Source organism: Mauremys mutica, chromosome 7, assembly GCF_020497125.1.
Source record: "Mauremys mutica isolate MM-2020 ecotype Southern chromosome 7, ASM2049712v1, whole genome shotgun sequence".
NCBI classification, from domain to species: Eukaryota; Metazoa; Chordata; order Testudines; family Geoemydidae; genus Mauremys; species Mauremys mutica.
In genome coordinates, this window is record NC_059078.1 from 113,198,550 (window position 1) to 113,218,576 (window position 20,027).

Below are 20,027 nucleotides of genomic sequence, written 5' to 3' on the forward strand. Positions count from 1 at the left end.
AAAACTCCTGTCCACCCCTTCATTGCTATAGGAAACATACCTTCAGAGCTCTGCAAAATCCCTGTCAAACAGATGTCTTTTGCAATGTGCCTGGAAGATCACCAAATTGGTCTATTTCGGACCACTTGACAGAAGGGACTTGTTTTTAGAGACATTTCATACATGTTCACATTCCTAAGAAAACTGTGTAATTATAACATTTGAATGAAATCTATCCATCGATCTATAGCTATTACGATAGCTATATTTCATTCACATTCTTATTTGGGTCTTATGCTTATTTACACAAAGACTGCCCCTTCCCTGTTCAAATCAGTGGGATTTGAGCACCTACCTTTCTTCGGCTTTGAGAGCCCAGCCATATGAATCAATCAAACCCTCTCAATATACGTGCAGGAGGAGCCGTAACACTTTGTAAAGAAAAACTTTTCATTCATGAGCATGACCACCAGATGGTGCTGAGTGGGAGGATCACAGCAGTTAATCACTCACTTCTGACCAGATGGTCTAGGTAGCTCACGCTTGGTTTGTGATATCCTGACAAATATTGTAATAAATTGCAGTGATAATTAAGCAAATGACGGGGGCAAAGGAGAAGGGGACAGGAGTAAGTAGGAGCAAATCCCCAGCTTGGTGGAAGCTGAATGAAATCTTTCTTTTTTTCTCTGCTGAAATGAGAATACGTTCCTGATTACAACAGGGAAGCATATTCTGTGCTCTGCTGGAGTATTTTTAAACAGGGCTGCAGTCTACAGTATTGGGCAATGGAGGCTCAGAGCTTAGCATTTTAATAAAATCAGTAGAACATGCTTGATGTTTTTGTCCTCGGTGGAAGATTTCCTCCTTCCCTCCATATCTCTAGCCCAAGAAGGTTGGGTGGAATGCCCTGTAAAGGTCATTATCACCACTCAACTCAGTCACAGGGTTTCTCTGGAGAGCAACATGAGGTGCATTTTCACCTGAGCTGGAGCTTACTGTCTCTACAACATTTCCAGCACTGCCAACCTGAGGGACAAAAGACAAGGCCTGCGAGGCGACACCGAATAGGACCAAATGCTACAAGGAGGGCCCATTGACGTGATATGAACATTTTAACTTAACAAAAGAACTTCTAAATAATGACATCAGACTTCATCAAAGGACCTCAAAGTGCACTGCAACCAACTAATTAAGCCTCATGACACCCTGGGAGGTAGGCAGTACTACTGTACTCATTGAATAGATCAGGAAACTGAGGTACAAGGAGGCTAAGGCCAAATTTTCTCATCATGGTTGCTCACTGGAGGCAATGGGAACTGAAGGGTGCAGAGTACCATGAGAAATCAAGCCACTTATTTAGGTGACTAAATACGGATTGTGTGTGTGTGACTGACCTGAGGCATGACAGTGAACGAACTGGAAACAAAACATAATATAAATTCTAAGGCATTTAAGAATATTCGTACAGGGCCTGATCCAAGACTACTGAAGTTAACAGGAGTCTTTTCATTGAGTTGGGTTAGAAAACATGTTAACTTACATGTTTTAATTAAGATATGGTTAACCCCCACTTAGTACCTAATGTAGACAAAGACAGCAGTGTTTAAAAATGTTGAATGTGGTTAGCAGAGCTGAAGGGAGAGGTAATGATCTAACACATTAAAACATTCCTGTCCATAATTAGACAGCTAATAAAAATGGCCTGACTCTTAGAGGTGTTGAGCATCTGCATCTCCCATGGGTTTTCGTGGGACCTACAGGTGCTCAGTATTTTATGCGACCTGCAGGCATTCAGCATCGGAAAACAAAGCCTTTATTTAAGTGCCAAAATATAGATATAGCTGCCTAGCTTTAAGCATTCATTAGAACACTTTGGCTCCATTTCCATCCCCATTCATGCTCTCCATTTCTCCTCCTCCGTCTGGGATCTAGTTAATGTTATGGCACTAAACACATCACATTTTGTCTGAGACCAAAGTGCATGACAAAATGGGACCCTGCTGGGGCCACCATTCCCCCCCCCCCACACACACGCACACATGGACACAAAAGTGTGCAGGGGAGACCCCTCACACACTCTAGTGAAAGTAGGACCCAGGTGCACCTTCTCCACCCTCACCTTCCTTGGAGAAAAACCGCAGATAGCAACCAGCCAGTAGGAACAGCCAAGGCAGGGATCTTTGCACAGTCAAAGAACTTACTGCAGTTTTGAGTGGCTATTCTCTGCTCTGTGCCGATTGGCTGTTTGCTGCAACCCTCCCTTTTCTTTTGCCTCCCAATTTCTTCATCTCCGCTTCACTCCACACCTGCCTCTTGCCCTTCCGTGCTCTCTCTTCCTCACACCCTTCCCGTTAACATCTTCTCTCCCTTCATGTCTCTTTCCATTTAGCTCATCTCCTCTGAACTAACCCTCCCCCCCAAAAAAAGAATTGGAACTAACAAAGTTTGCTGCCATCACATTGTTCATGCTGCTTGTGTGTCATAACTCTTCCCCCACACCCTGACTCTGATTGCAAGCACTTAGGAGAACGGACTGTTTGCTACCATGTTTGTACAGCGCCTAGCCCAGTAGGACCCCACTGTTGCTTGGCCCTTAGGCACTACTGTAATAAACATGATAAACAGTAACAATATTAGGCTATTACACTTTCCAAAAAATCATAAGCACAATTTTAAGAACCATTTTAATACGTGAGGAGACTGAATTTGGGATAAAGTGAGGGGAGAAGGAAGGGAAGAAAAAAGAATGTGAGAACTATTTACAAGTACAGTTAATCGCCCTTTCCCAGCCCAAGTTCATGAGAGACACGGTCAGTGCTTAATTTTTCAAAACCACTCGCAACTGACCTTTGAATCGCTCTTCTCCTTCCTCCCCTCTTAACAAATCAACAGCAAACGAACAATATTAATGGAAGTAAAGGCATCTAAGAACACTAACATTCTGCACTTTTTAAAAGGAAACATATGGATGGACCGGAGCCCAGTATGTAGTGCAAACAGTTTTACTAGACCATTTAATTTTCTTTAACAAAATACATTATTTTTTCATGTGCAGTTCATTTTCCAAGGAATTGTATGTCTATGAAAACAAGTTGTGTAATTGTGCAGCCCTTGAAACCATTCAAAACCAGAGGCTTAAAGCCAAAGGGACCATTCCAACTCAATTAGTGTAGCCTACCCTGCTGTACACCTTATAATCCCAAAGCGTCTTCTATATACAATATAGACTGACATAATTTCTTAGATTTTTCTTATGATTTCATACCTCCCAATGACAGACCGAACATGTCCATCAGAATTTTTAAACAATCCTGTCATTTTTCTTAGCTCTTGCAATTCAGCACATATTCACATTGACTGGATTTAAAAATAAACAAAACACCGCTTCCACCCCCGCCCCCAAAAGCCCACCAACAACCCACACAATCTTACTTGTGCTTTGGAGATCAACAAATAGGTAGCAACTCTTATGAAGAGAAGAAACAAGAATTTGGGTCCTAGCAACTGAAAGTTTACAAGACTAGCACCTTGGCTGACTAAAGAAGACAGTTGATTCTTCCCTGGATGAGGAGGAGCACAAACAACTTGCGTGATTTCTATGGAAAGTGCTCAGTGGCACTTATTTCATGCCACTCTGCCAGCTTTCATCCGACTCTCCAATGCACCACTTCTGCATACATGAAATGTTCTTAAGCAGCCATGAGATTAATTTATCAAAAGCAAATCTAGACTTTATAGATTAATACCATAGATCTTGAATCTTGTGATTCAAGCTCTTCTGTTAACTCTGTAAGCGCTTATGTTTTTCTTGTATTTAAAAAAAAAAAAACAACTCAAAAAACCCCTACAACCCTGAACAGACATAACCAGGGCATAGGGTTGCCAACTTTCTAATCACACAAAACCAAATTCCCTAGCCCTGCCCCTTTCCCGAGGCCATCCCCCGTTCACTACATTCCCCCTCCATTAGTGGCTCGCTCTCCCGCACCCTCACTCACTTTCACTGGGCTGGGACAGGGGTTGAGGTGCGGGAGGGGGTGAAGGCTCTCACTGGGGGTGCGGGCTCTGAGGTGGGGCTGGGGATGAGGAATCCGGGGGCAGCAAGGGGCTGTGGGTTGAGGAAGGGGTTTACCTCTGGCAGCTCCTGGTCAGTGGCACAGTGGAGGGGTCTAAGGCAGGCTTCCTGCCTGTCTTGGCACCGTGGACCACGCTGCACCCCGAAAGTGGACAGCAGGTCCGGCTCCTAGGCAGAGGCACAGCAGGCGGCTCTGTGCACTGCTCTTGCCCACCGGCACTGCCCCCACAGCTCCCATTGGCTGCAGTTCCCGGCCAATGGGAGTGCAGAGCTAGTGCTCGGGGTGGAGGCAGTGCACGGAGCCCCGTGGCCCCCCACCTAGGAGTCGGACCTGCTGGATGTTTCTGGGGCACAGTGCGGAGCCAAGAAAGGTAGGGACTAGACTGCCTTAGCTTCGCAGCACCGTCGACTGGACTTTTAATGACCCGGTTGGTGGTGCTGACCGGAACCACCAGTGTCCCTTTTCGACCAGGTGTTTTGATCAAAAACTGGACACCTACCCTACCAGTGCACAGTAATGCATTTTCCCTAATGACTATTACATTTTCTCAAATGCTAAAAGACTGATTTTGATCTCACTTGCACCAATGTAAATCAGGAGTAACTCCACTGAAACAGGTGTAATTCAGATCAGAATCATTTCCTAAGACGCTGGCAGTGCATGAAGCTATTGAGTTAATCCAATAAAAATGAAACTCATCAAACTACACCTGTTTACTTGATGGTTTAATCAAAGTCGAAAAGGTAACCACTTTTACCAGACTTTTAACCAAAATAAAAAGCATTATATACTGCTGTGTTTGTGTACGTATGCATAAGTAATGATGAAGGTCAACAGGCACAGAGATACCTCACTGTGCAAATACTGAAGGGAAGCTCAGACTCCAATGAAAGCTTCCAAGATGATTCTGATGTCCCCATTATCTGTTATTTTAAATGTCACCTTGTATCATTGTGCTCTAAAATGTAAACTTGCCTTTTATGACTGTGCCATACATTCTGCTACTGGGTGCTTCACTCAGCCATTTAAGACTCATTATTTGTTGTCTACTGAACAAAAAGGGAAACAAATTATCCCCTTCATCTCTATATATTTTATCAGAATATCTGTAACATTTCTATGAGGAGGAGATATTTTCCATGGGAACCTGTGCAATACATATGGCATCTTGTCATTCTGCCAACTGGTCAAACCCTTCAGAAGTATTGGGTAAGGCACTTCAGCAGTAAATGGTTGTGATTGGAGTATTCATTTCTCTAGCAATTATATTACTTTGTTAAAATGTGTTAAATGTGCTACTGCTCCTTTAAGATAGGAACTGCTAAATGTGGTACTACTTTTCGTTTAAGACATGGAAACTTTGGTCAGGATGTAGTGAGCTGGAAGGACATGTCTGGAAGTTTCTAGTTAGCGAGGCTTGGGTCCTAAACCTGTTCTGTGAATAACAGAAGTTTCTTGTCCACCGGGGTCAGACTGACTTTTTAACCAACAAGAATTTCTTAGTCCATAAATAGTCATCATTAATACTTTGCAGTTGTGCAGTGCTTCTCAGCTAAGAACCTCAAAGCACTTAAGATGCCCTAAGTAATTAAGCCACACCCTGCAGAGGCAATGTTGCCTAGAGAGTAGAGTCCCAGACTGGGACTCAGGAGACCTGCATTCTATTTGTGGCTCTGCCACCGGCCCACTGGATGAAACTGGGCAAGTCACTTTACCTTTCTTTGCCTCGCTTTTCCTATCTATAAAATGCGGCTAATGACACTGAGCTCCTTTGCAAAACACTTGGAGATCTACTGATGAAAAGCGCTATATCAGAGCTAGTTGTTGTTCTTATTACAGCCATTTTACAGATGGATAAACTGAGCATAGAGAAGTTAATAACCCCCCCATTTTTCAGAGGGGCTGAGCATCCACAACTCCTAGTAAAATAAAGAAGTACCACCGAAGTAAGACGAAGCTGTGCGTGCTCAACACCTCTGAAAATCAGACTATACATCGCTTGCCATTGTCACATAGTATGGTAGTGGCAGCGCAGGGAATTGAACCGAGGAATACAGGCTCCATCCCATACTCACTCTACCGCAGTGGATGCCACTCCTGAGAGAGCCTTAAAAACATGAATGCTGAGACAGAAGCAAAGCTAGACATGAACAAGAATATCTTTTTTTAATAGTATTGATTGCCTGCAAGCTCTCTGATCATAAATATGACTGCACTGCTGGCAAGTTTCAGACATGCTGCAATGATGTGATGTTGAATCATTATGTGTTATTTTAAATGTTGCTTGTATAAAACAAATAACGTTCAGCATATGTTACGTTTCAGTTTCTGAAAACATTCCACAACAAACTAGTCTAAAATTAATTAAAAATGGTTCAGTCCATGGACAAAAGGTCAAGCCATAACTTTTCCTAAGCTGTCTCCAGATCCAAGCACTTATGTCTCAATGATGTGTATATTTTCAGATGTGGGCAACCGACATTCCATGTGTAAATGATTTGCAAATTCTCTACGTGGACTAAAAATTAGAAGAGGTATGAAAGCTCTGAAAGGAACAGTTTCAGATGAAAAGCAGATGTCCTATAGTATGATGTGATCATAATGGTCGTGTGTCTAAGAGAACCTGGAAAAAATAACTGTCCAGCTGTCCTGCAGCTTCATTTGATCTGCATATTTGCATATCTCTCACCGCTCTGCAGCACCGAAAGCAACAGACTGTGTCAATACTAGCAAACCTTTGGCATGCAATACCAATTCTGCTGCTGCTGGGTCCATCCCATATCCACTTCCAGATGTTTCTGGAAGGTGCAACCATTACAGGATGCAGTTAATGATGCCTAGTGGTGCTTAAGTTTGCCCACACTGTAAGTCAGATGAATGTGGTGATGAGAGGTCCTGCAATCAGGGAAGGGATTGGAAAGAAAATGGACTGAGTGTGACTGCTTCTTAGATGAATGCAAGGTCTCTGATGGCTGCAGAGGGGGAGCACCACTGTATGTGATAGTACAGGAGGGCGGGAGAAAGCGCATTAGATGAATATGTCTGGAATTGGGGAGTGGAGATAGTGGGCTGGTTTCACCCTGTTGCACAGGGAGGTGCCACCAAGGCCAGCCTTCTGCTTGCCAATGGGGACTCACTCCAGGAGAGGCAGATGGTATTTCCACTAGAGGCTCCACTGGTGCCCCTGCAATGGGGATATGCTGACTCTCCATAACCCAGGCTACACAGGGACCCTCGCTGGGGGACGGGGGCACAACCACTTTCCGCCACTGCAATCTCCACTCCCACCCCAGTGGGCAGGGAAAGGCCAGCACAAGCCAAGATTTAATCTAACCCAGAGACTGAGGGGGTAGGAAGAGGTAAGCAGGGCTTGTGGAGTGGGTGAGCTAGTGAGGGACAGATTGAGGGGAATGAGGTGAGAAAGGCGAAAGAGGGGAGGAGAGTGCTGTCGGAGAGAAGGCAGTAGGGAGATATCCTAGAGATTGTGATCCGTTAGGGCACGGATCAGATATATGTCAACCCCATGAGAGAAGAGGCCACACTACTGTCCTATCGCACACCCATTTCATTAGTCACTTTGGTAAGGCACAAAGATGTTTGAAAATATATCTTTTTTCCCCCTGATCTTCAGAGCAAGTTGCATTTGTAGAAAACAGCCAGTTCCAGATCATGAGCAACGGCATCAGTTTAAGTAATTGACAGCTGGGTTTTCTTTTCCTACCACAGAGTCATCTGGGTCTGGCTGAGGCAAGCCCGCTGAGCACAAGGCTTCATAGTTCCAGAATATTTTTGTTTGATATCACAGATATAGGAATTGACATTGGGAGTGCATAAGAGCATAAGCAGCTGCTGTGTTATTATTAGTATTAATTCTTTATATTGCAGCTAATACTTGGGATAACTTCCTCAGACACTGAAAACCTCTCTCCTGCCCCCCCGGCCCTGGGGACCCGTTGCTTTCAGTCAGGCAGAGGCCTGACTCCGCCTCTCCCTCAATTGGAAGCATGCTGCCACCCTGCACTGCAGTGCCAATGGAACCCTGACCCATCTCCTCTGTGGATTCTAAGGTTCCAACACCGTTCCCTGGGCTCCTCTCTGAGACACACCCTTCGGTGCTCCCTAGGGCAAGATCTGTTACTGGTTCGGCTGCGTCAGACCTGCAGCTACCAGCTGGAACAGCCTTCTCACTGGCAGGCAACACCCTCTCCTCCCCCTTTGGGGACCCTACACAACACTCCTTCATGCTGTGAGTTACCACACCAACAGTCCTGGCCTTGTGGAAAAAACTGTTCCCTACCAACATGTCCACTGGGATGTCCTCTAGCATCCCCACAAGTAAATCACCTTCCAAACCTTCCCACTCCACACAAACCTTCACTAGTGGTACAGGGAACCTTTCCGGCCCCATCCCCTTAATGCTAGCCATTTGCCCTGGTAAAATACTAACCTCTGGGACCACACTTGGTCGAACCAGAGAGAGCTGGGCCCCAGTATCTCTCCAACCCAGGCACTCTGTGCCATCAATTTGGACAATCTTAATGTGTTCCTTGTCTGGTTCACCAGACCCAATGTTCACCAAGCAGGTCTGATAAGTTATGGGGGTACCCTCCGGTGTCTTGGGGCTGAGGACAACCAAGCCAACATGGGACAGGGGAGGCTTATTCTCCTTCAATCTGGGGCAGTTATACATCAGGTGCTCTGTAGAATTACAGTGGAAGCACCTTCTAAGGTCTCCTGTTTTTAAGGGCGGTTTGGGACAGGAATGGGAGGTAGGAATCTGGGAGGGTGAGTGCCTCACCTCCCGGCCACCCACCCTTTCCCAGGGATAAAGCAGTGACCTGGCTTCCCACCAAACTTAAACCCTTCTGCCTGTGACTTATTCCTAATAGGTGCTTGGGATTGTTCAAAATTATCTGCAAAAGCTGCAAGTTCTTCGACTGTTTCTACCTTTTTATCCCATAAACACTGTTTTACGTCATCATTAGACATATTCAGGAACTGTTCCTGAGCAACCAAATCACACATTGCTTCAAAGCTTGTAATACCTTTTCCACTTATCCACTAAATCTCTCATTTGGTTCACATAAACCACATTACTTAATCCAGCCCCTCTCTTAAGGCTTCTAAATTTTACTCTATAAATTTCAGGTGTAATAAAAACCAATTCCTTAAATTTACCATAATTGGAAGCATCACCAACTGGCATCTTATTGAATATGTCCAGAGCTCTCCCAGTCAATTTTGCAACCGAAGTGGTCATCTGTTGATCCTCAAGAATTGCACAGAGCATACACAGCCTCTCAAATGTGATAAAATATTCATCAGTGTCCCCAGACTCATTGTACGCTGGGCACAACTGCTTCCACTTGTGGATTTTTGGAGAGGGGGGTCCCCTAATGTGGGGTTCTGTCTTTTCCACTCCATTATGGCCAGTTGATGCTTCCTCTCATTTTCTTTTTCCTCCAGTTGTTTGTCTTTCAGTTCCAGGGCTAACTTCTGCCTGGCTGCTTCTGCTTCCATTTCTTTGTCAGCCTCCAGTTTTCTCCATTCTCGGGCTTCCTCAGCCTCTAGCTGTCTCAGTTCCATGGCCCTCTGATGTGCAGCCTTTTGCTCATCCATTTCCATCTGTTTCAATTCTGTCTCTTATGCATCTTTTCATTTTCTTCTACTTGTAACCAGTAGAGCTCCAACTTTTTGGTAGCTTCACTTTCACTCATTTTCCTGGCTTTCCTGTCCCTACTTCCCTTTCCCAAAATAAGCAAACAGAAAATAACAAAACAGTAACCACTTTGTCTGTTCTCTGGCCAACACACTTAAAACTCACTTAAAACCACAACCAGTGTTTCAGAGCAATAAGCTGTGCACATGACCCTGTTCGCTGGGCCACTGTGATGGCTGGACGCCCCATCCGGGATGCCACCTGATGTCCTGGGGTTTCACTGAGCCTCTCCTGATCCACCTGCCTGGATTCCCTCTCCCTGTTTTGCTGAATTATGCTTTCCAGCGTCTTGCAGTGCACGCGCACACACACACACAGAGGTAGGGTCACACCCAGCTGCAGACACTAACTGAAGTCAGCTCTGTGTGAGAGGACTCACCCAGCACTCACACCCCCTTTTGGGAGATAAACCCAAAATAACCCTGTCTTGCACTGTATAGAAGATCTGCACTGCGCAAGCGCATAAAAATTCACCCTCTCCCTCAATGTGGAGAGAGATGTGCACAGCTTCTTGCCTTCCTTCCACCCAGTATTAATTGCACAAACTGGGTTATGTTATAAACAAGAAATAAATGTATTAACTACAAAAGATCACAGATGACCTTCGTAAATAAACAAAAACCGCAAACTGAGCTTAACACACTAGATAGGTAAGATATAAACTAGCAAATTCTCACCCTGAGTGATAAACTTGCTGGCAGATTCTTAAGGCACAAGTTGCCTTGGCTTTCCCAGGTTTTCATACACAGGCTAAAAATCCTTCTAGCCTAGGACCATCACTTCCCACAGTTCAGCCTTTGTTTCTCAGGTGCTTCCAGCTGTGTTGTTGTAGGGAGAGTGAAGTCCCCCTATGATGTCATTTTCCCCCTTTTATATCTTCTCCCCACTTGCTGGAAAGCTCTTTTGCTGTGACCTGGGTCAAACGTTCCCAGTGTGTAGTGCTATCTCTGAGAGGTTTCTATTATACACAGTTCCTGGGGTAATCCTTATGTTTATGTGCATTTCCTCAATTAACTATAAACATTGTTTGGCCTTTTTACTGTTGTACCTGAACACCATGCCTGTGGGTGTTTTCAATCTCACAACATGTTTCAGTAACACATAACCTAGCTAAACCTCATAACTTCACATACTATGACAGCATATACAATCCAACGAGATATTAATGTCTCGCAGTTTAAGACTTTTAGAATGACATCTCACAAGGCATACTTTGTATAAGAAATATCCTAATTACACAACAGTGGTGAATACTGGGGTATCAGGGTGTAACAAGCACAATTACTACTAGCAGCATGATGCGTGATACCTCATTATTGGAAAAGGACAGATTTCTCAACATTAATTGAGAAATAAAGTATGAGAAATCCATTCAATGGGAAAAAAATGACAATCGTTTGTTCAGGATCAAGTAGATTTTACAATATGTGGTTACCATTTTTGGAATCTGAATAAAATACATATTAGATAATGATAAGATTCATTAAACACAAACGGGTCTTTTAAAGGTAACAATTGAGATTATGAATGAGATTTGTTAATACTTATATGGAAAGCTCATGTGTGTTAATAATGAAAAAATAATAAGTTAAACAAGAGACTAGAATAGAAAGTTCTCTTTCAAAAGCCTCGTTTTCCAGGAACATGTTAAAGCTTTCAGCCAAAAATCAAACATTTGTGAGAAGAAGTTACAGTATACCTCACTTAGTTTGAAGAAAATCAGAACCAATCTACATTTTCCTGCTTTTGCTACATTTTGGCCTGATCTCAGCACAAACCCCAGAATCAAATACCATTAGGAAAGTCTGGATTTTAGAATCCTGGTTTGTCATCTGACCCTCCTACATATCATAAAATAGGCCAACCCAAACCCCAGATCTGAAGGCTGTGACACTTGTGGAAAGTTCAAACCTGACCTGTCTATCTCTAGTTCAACTGAACATATTTTTCTGGTTAAAAAAAAATGTAGATAACTGCTGTCAACAATCATTTTTTTCTTTTATGCCTGGCTCAGATTTCTGTTCCTGTACAAGACCTGGCAACAGGAGTGACAAGATAATATGAGCAAGTCTGTTCTAACAAGCTTTCCTATACAGTTTAACATGCTCAATAGTTTTGGATAAGCACCCAGCTGCTCAGCTGGTTATTGGAACTTCTCTACCTTTTGACGTTCTCCCATCACTGTTGAGTTGTCTAAACATTAGCAAGCAACCTTATGTTGCAATAGTCATAGCTTGGCTTGCTCTGGTAAACCAAATGTCATTTGTTCCATTAAAAAAAAAAGTCCCTACATCTATAAAAACTCATTTACAACCTCACCATTATTTAATGGCTTTCTAAGGGGAAAACAGACAGACCACTGCCCAAATTAGCTTACCCCAGACATAGGATCCAATTCTGCAAATTTTATGCCTGTGAGTAACTCTTCCCTTACAAGCTGCATCACTGATGTCATTGGAGCTGCTTGCACTGAGTAAGGTTTGCTCACATGCATTAGAGGCCTGATCCAGCTTCAACTGAAGTCAGAGGGTTTCTTGCTCCCAACTGCAATGGGAGTTGGATTGGGCACAAAGTTTGCAGGCTCTGGCCCTTTTTAATAATGAGCTTCACTACTTAATAGGTCAAAATCCTGAGAGGGAGGGAGAGTGAGTGTGTGTGTGTGTGCGTGAAATGAAACCCTAACAGGCAGCTAGCTATTTGAGGGTATTAAAAACAATTTGGAAATGAGTAAAATTAATATAAAACAGGAAGCTGGGCGCCACTTTTACTGAAAGACTAGAAACACCCACATGAGAGTAGAACAAAAAGTCACACAAACACCGACCCCTTTTAAGAAGGGAGTCCCCTGATCACGTGTCCCATGTGAACGGTCAGTTAGATAACACGCAGTAACTGCCATCAGAAGAGAACAGAGAAGAAAGATGTTTATTGTTCAGGATGACATGCTGTTTACAGTGGCATATTCTGCTCTTCCTCAGTTTTGTCTGTTGGACAAACAACAGCTGTGTTAGGATATTTAAATTATGATGCTAGGATTTTGAATTGGGCCCAGGCTTTAGCCTGATTAAATGATATTAAGTTAATTTACAAGCAGAGGCTTGGCATGCAGGTCAAGTGCTTTTAACATGTGTAGTTCCCTTTTTAAAAAAAATTTTTTTTTAAGTTGAGCGCTTTGAGAGCCAACTTTCCACACTATGAATAAGCTAGTTATGTTTTAAACCCACCTGCCATCAATGGAATTTTTGGAAGCTCATATTTTTTTTAAGAGATTTTTCTCCAGTGAGGTTTTGATGCATTTAAATACATTTTGTGTATTTATTACTTGTGAGACAAAAATGGTGTCTTAAGAGGCTGCTGTGATTTTTGGATCTGTTAAAACAAAACACTCTAATGTTATTAGCAAACTGATTTTCCTACTCAAATTTTACCAGATAAGAGCATAACTCTCATGTCTCACATCATAAATCTGCCAAGTCCATTCATAAAAGGCTAGTTCGTTAATGTAGCTTTTAGATGGAGAAATCAGGAGGCAGGCATCATATTTAACCTCACTTTAACAGTCACTCTTAAGGGAGATACTGATGGCAGGTAGCAGCACAAACAGGCTAATAGTAATCTGCATTATCCCTGTGTGAGTCTTTGTCTCCTTCTGCTGGCTGCACCATGTATGAGAGTTGATCAGTCTGCTACTGCTTTTAAGCTACCACAGATGCTCCTTTAACTCAAGAAGTGGAATGCCCCCAAACCCCTGCATGCTTTTAGATCCAGAGATTCCAGGTTCAAGTCCCATAGATGATCCCCACCAGCAATGTTATAAGTGCTGGTGCCTATATGGAGATTTGAACTGCTGTGGACTTCTGATGTTCAGGACAAGCTTCCCTGGTCAGTATGTGACCCATATATACCAATCTAGGTTATGTGGGTTATATAAGCATGGCGGGAAACTTGCTTCTCCTCTTCATCTAGCACCATAAGAAATAAGCAAGCTGTAATAAGAGACATACTTATGCTTTGATTCCCCTGCCAGACAGTACACTATTATTAGTATTAATAATAATTGGCTACTTCAGTCACTGGCATCATAGTGCTTTGACCAACTTTATAAACTTTGTCCAGTATGTAGAAATCTCTTCTTCACCCAGCTAATTCTAAAAGAAACAATGTCATGTGTATAACATCTGCAGCAAAATTTTCAGGAGGGAAGTGAAGATTATCTTCCCCCAATGGAACAGCAGGGGGGATTGGCAAAGCCAGGAGTGGTTTTAGATTTTGTAAGTCCTTGTCAGTTGGGTTTGGGTTTTGAAAAACAAATCCAGGGGGTTTTTTTGGAGTTGGATCCAATTTTTTCCAAAGTGCAGCAGTTCAGGGTTTGGGTGTGAGGTAGAAACTCAGTTGATTAGTTGATTAGAAAATCAAATGATTAGTTTTAGCCCATTGCTACAATGTAGATAGGCAAACTAGAATTGCCTTCCACCTAAGCTGCAGTTTGGCCAGTTACGAATGCTGTGGGATAATGGCTTAGGAACAGAGTGGACATACTGCCCTCCTAGCTAATAAAGGAAAGGTTACTGCAGCAGAGATTATTTCAGGTAAATGTTGTGTATCTATAAAATTCAGCTTTTCAAATTGTTGTTGGTTAAACATCCAACACATGCAGATTGAATGCTGACATCTCGAGAAAGCAACATCCTCTAACTTCTCGGATACACTGGCTAGAACACAGTCTCCATGACGCTGCGAGGCCTGCCCAGATCGAATGACTCACATGCTATCCAGTTGTACACATTTTGCTGATGTGATTCAGCCGGCACAAGTTTCCATTTTTCAAAGGGTCAAACCAGAGTAATTCTGTCGAACCTGAACCAGATAAATGGCCCTTGCCCATGGACCAAGTCATCTCAGTGATTTTCCTGACCAAACGTGACAAACTGTTGAGAAATGCCTACTCAGCAATAAACATATGGACCTGAGAATTTAACCCCGCCACAAAGACAAGACAAGCGGCATTTCCATTTAAAATGTGATCAATGCAGTTATTGTACCTGGCCTAATCTTTCAGCCACATGAAAATTGTTCTACCAGCATAGCCCTGTGTAAGTCAAATGAGCACAGAGGAGTGCCCACAGGTTTATTCTAGGACAGTGGACTAGAACAGACTCCATATCATTTTCAATAGGATATCCAGCAGTTTGGCATCATTGCAAGAACCAGAAGTCCTAAGTGCTTAACTAGCTACAGTATGTATTATAAACAGTGGGTAAGGTATTAGGGAACAGGGCCTGAATAAACCGTGGGAAAATGTCATTTACTCTGAGACCACAGCAAAGAAACTCCTCATCAAACCAGTTGCACGACTTTTTTGTTTAGATTCCACTAACGTGGTATTACAGCTTGTCCCCTGTAATTAGAAGAATGCGTATTAATAATAAAGCCTGATTATAAAGCACTAATTTGAGGAGCAAGGTCACTGGACTGCTGTTCAGAACCTTTGCCAAAATGGGAACATCCATGTGAATCTATGGAGATCTGCTTGTACAGAAAGCACACTGCAAAGTTTATTTCCCAACTTCCTTAGGACTGAGACACTCGGATCGCCAGAGACATTGATTATGCTGTCTCTGGAACAACAACAATTGCATATTGATTTCTCTGGAGACTGGATTATATATTATGCTAGATACTAGGTGGAGGCTCAAGTTACACACTCACCACTGGACAGTCACTACATAGTAGTGAAGTCAATAAAAGGAGGAATGGCAAATTCATCGTGTCAGAGGGTGAAATCCTGGCCCCACTGAAGTCAATGACAAAACTCTCATTAACTTCATGCAAGTCACGATTTCACCTAAAGTTTTTGGCATCCTAAAAGTCTTCTGATAGTTGTAAAAGCTGCTGTGAATAACATTCGGAGCTGGTAAATACCCATGGCCAGTCTTAGAACCCTGCAGCATGTTGTGTTCACATGGCACACCACATTGCACGCCCCTTGTGTGTCAAAAATCAAGTGCCCACTGCTTTGTCAGTAATCTAACTAGGAGACTCTTGTGCAGCCTCTGCAGATAGCCACTCCCCTTCACACAGGCTCCCATTTCCACCATGACATGCATCAGGTATGTTCTGTCCAAACACTGCAGGGAGCACACACAGTGTCCAGTGGAAGAGAATGTACTGTACTGTATGGTGTTGCTCTCTTGTTACCGTTGAGATGTATAACTGGAAAGAGAAAGGCCAGCTGGGTATATGACCAACTGGCTGGATTTGCTTGAGAATACAGCATTCTAGAAAGCAATCCCAGAAAATGTGTCTCTCAGAACACTAAGCCTCTGACTCACACTAAGCTTTCTAGATTGTTTTTATTGGAACTTTAATTTCTTCTTTCTGAGCATCATTTCCAGTGACTTTCAACTTCGGTTCCTGGCTGCTCCAAAAAGTAATTATAGAATCTTTCCTACAAGGCATTTAGCATAACTTAAACAGACAGATAGCAAGAGGTCTCAGAATGATAGTGCAGTTCTCAGTATGATGTGACCTGCCCTTTCATAAATGGGATATAGCCAATATCATTAAAAAGTGATACAGTGGGTCTTCCTCATGGGAGATGGAAGGCAGCCGTGATCCGAGAAGATGATTAATCCAGCAAGATGAGTGCCTTGATTTTGCATTTATGTCACCAGTGGAGAAAACAAGAAGGGAAAAGAAATCTCAAGGAGACGACAATAGATGTGTTTGATAGTGGAAAATAAAATCCTCAATAGCAGGATTAAAATGATGCTGTGCAACAAGAAGTTTATTCTACGGCAGTGCACGACTGATACAAACACTGGGAGCACTAGACTCATGTGGGAGAAGTTTGCCCAGCAGAAAAGGTTAACATGCAACTGTAATTTCCTCCCGTCCACATTAAAAAAAAGTTGATATCATTGACAGAGCCTAATGTGAATGCACAGCACTCGTTAGCTGGTACACAAATGCAAGGCCAGACACTGCTGATCAGCCAATTTCCCCTTCACAAGACTAAGCCCTCCCTTCCTTATCCTATAATTGTTTGTAAAAACAAAGGGCACATTTTTTTAAACAAAATACTCATTGCTTTCCCCTCACTGGAATACAAGGAACTATATCCTTGTCCTATTCACCTCCTGAAGAAAAGGGAAAAAATGGCAAACATGGCCTTTATTCAGTGCATTTCCTGAAGGAAAGGTGAATGAATAGGAATTCAGATAAGAAAACGACTGCAGTTACTGTTCTGCGATTCTGTAAAGTATATTAATGGGAATAACAATGCACATTAGCCATCCCATTCAGTAACATTTTTAGTACCCAGCTGAGTCCAAATATAAACTGTAATGGCATATGGAGAATGTCTTAAGAGCCATTTCAAATCAATTTGCTTTTATATAGCATCTCTCAGACAAAGTATCTCAAGACACTGCAGAGAGAGACAGAAAATAACGAGCTAATGATTTAGTAGAGTTGGGTACAGTGGCTCTCACAAAGACAGCAAGACAAAAATGATGCAGAGAGATGGACTGCAAAGCGCTAATTTAAAAGCAGTACTAATGTAAGTATACCTCTTTGCCAGCTATTACAGTGGGGAGGGCGGGGTGGGAGTCAGGTACAATAGGAAGCCAGGCAGTGAAGTAAAGCTGTGTTGGGTTTAGTTATAAAACTGTTCTATGACTACTCTTGGGGACTTTCTATCCATAGATATGGTGGATAGAATCTCAACCATTCCCATTATATCAATGAGTTTATGAAAAGCCAAAACACAACCTGCCAGTGAAACCAGGAAAATAATGTTTGTGAAAATTCATATGAACATTTTTATCAACCCATGTCACAGCCTCAGAAATTTGCTTTCCTTTTAGGCTTCCAGTGTGCTTCAGACGGTGCCCGTGAGCTGGACCCATCTCTCTCATGGCTAGTTCTATCAAAGAGAAAGGTGTTGAGTACCAGTTCGGAATTTTTAGACAAAATATTTTGTGTTGAAAAATGCCAGTTCGACAAAACCAAAAAACTTTCCATGGAAATATTTTGGGTTTTGACAAAACTTTCATTAAAAAGGTTTCTGAGGTCCAGGGTGGACTTTCTGGTCAAAACCTGAATGAGAAAGAGAGGTCTCGATTTTGTTCCGACGAGGAGCTAAAGGAAATTCTGAAACCTCAACATCTTTCATGAATCAGAATTCTTGTTTTCTGGCCCACCCTAGAGTTGAGTACATTGCTTGTGGAGATTGTTAAAGCTTCCCTAAAGGAGGTAAGGTGCCAACCTCCCTCAAACAAGCCCCTAGTGAAGAAACTCTTTCAATGCTAATTTTGCAGAGAGTTATTGCCCAGCCCTTAGCCTTTCCTTTTTGGTGAGGATTATTGAGAAGGCTGTGCTGAGGCAACTTTGAAGCCATCTGGAGTCTTCAGATTTTCTAGTTCCTTTCAGACGGACATTCTGTCTGGGTATGGCACTGAGATGGCATTCATCTTGTTGGATAAAGGTCTCTTCTTAGTGATGGACAAAGGCCTTGTCCATGCTGAATGGGCTGTCTCTGTCACCAGCCTTTGATACAGTAGCACATGAAATTTTGTTGACTCACCAGTGGCGCCTATCTGGGGAAAAGGATATAATCCTGAGGTGATTCTGTTATTTCCTCTTCCATGTATCCTCTAGAGAGGTTTAGGGTAATTGCTCCTTTGCTACAACAAATCTCATATGGAGATCCCAAAAGAATTTATTTGATCTCCTCTTCTGCTCAACATTCATGTGAAACCACTAATGAAGACAGCAAATCAGCTTACATTGAGGCAGCATTAGTATGTAGATACAGTTCTAGGTCTCATTTCCATCAGAGCCAGATAGTGCAATGCCCGTGTTTTCCCAGTTTTGGGCTGGGACTGGGACTTTGGATGTGAGTATGCTGGCTTCAGCTTAGTCCAAACAAGACAGAGGGAATGTTAATGCATCAGAGTAAGGTGGAAGAATGGAGGATCCCTACTTGGAATTACGCTTGAAATTATGGCTGCTTCTGTGGCCAAAAGCACTTATTTTTATCCGCATTTGGTTATGCAGCTCTGCAGTTTGCCATGGTGAAACATGCTTGTAATAATCCAATCCACAAGCCACAAAGTGTCCTCTAAATGGGGCTGTACATGGAGACTATCTGGTGGCTACAGCCAGTACAGAATGAGGCTACTTACTTTATTTGTTGTATCAGCCATGGCAAACATATGAGCACTTTTCTCCATGAACTGCACTGGTTACCTATTTGCTTCCAAGTTCAATTCAAGATGTGGACTTTGATCATAGTCTGAGTCATGGTTATTTGAGGCATTGCCTCTCTCCACAACACCTGATGGGAAGTGCTGAGCTAGCACACCCTAGATTTGATTGTCTGGGGGCTAGTGTTGAATAGTCTCAACAGAGGGTCTTTTACTCTGGAATTCACTTCCTCTACTGGTCTGAGGACACAGTGCAGGGCCCATCTCCTTCCGGGCTACCAGCTGTGTGAGTCACATGAGGATTTTGGAGGTAGTGAGGTGTGGTCTATTTATTTGGGGGAAATTTTTTCTTCCTGTTGTTTCTATGGCCTGTGTAACTGAGCATATTTTAAAGTGAGGATATTTTTATTTTGTTATATGTGTAACTCTTTCTATCTTCATTCCTTATACTTGAACTCACTTAATCCTATGTATATTTTGTTCATAAATTTGTTTTATTTTTACTATATACCAGCTCAGCGCTGTGTTTGAAGGGAAGGGTGTATTTACCCCAGTTAAGTAAATAAGCTGTAATGTGCTTTTGTCTCAAAGGAGCAACAAACGTTAGTATAACTCTGAGTGGCCCTGGTAAGGGCTGGACACTCAGGGCACACAGTTGTAGGGAAATTTGGAACTGGGAGTGTGTTGGGGTCACCTTGCTGGTTGTAACCAAGGCTGGTGGAAGCCAGAGTGGGGCAGTATACAGGCTGCTGGGGCAGAGCTGCTGAACCAGGGCTGTCTAGCACACAGACACTCAGGCATGTCTGCAAGCTGGCTATGAGCATCCCATGATATAATGATGATCTATTACACATATTGCACCCTAATGGGCATGACCCAGCTGCAACACTACAAACTACTTAGAAATCAAAATAAAAACAATAATAATTAATAGCCAGAATATGGAGTCAACATTTTAGTTTGATTTTGCTTCTGATCCTGCATTCTAAACAGCAGCAGCAGCAACAAATTTACTCTGATTTTAAATTTGAACCATTATTCCAA

General features: G+C 42.7%; 1 protein-coding gene across 4 annotated transcripts in view; it reads right to left on the reverse strand.

Moving 5' to 3' along the window:
- Positions 1–20,027, reverse strand: part of GRK5 (G protein-coupled receptor kinase 5) — a 224,545-nt gene that overhangs the window by 43,009 nt on the left and 161,509 nt on the right. The gene's annotated exons all lie outside the window — the stretch shown is intronic.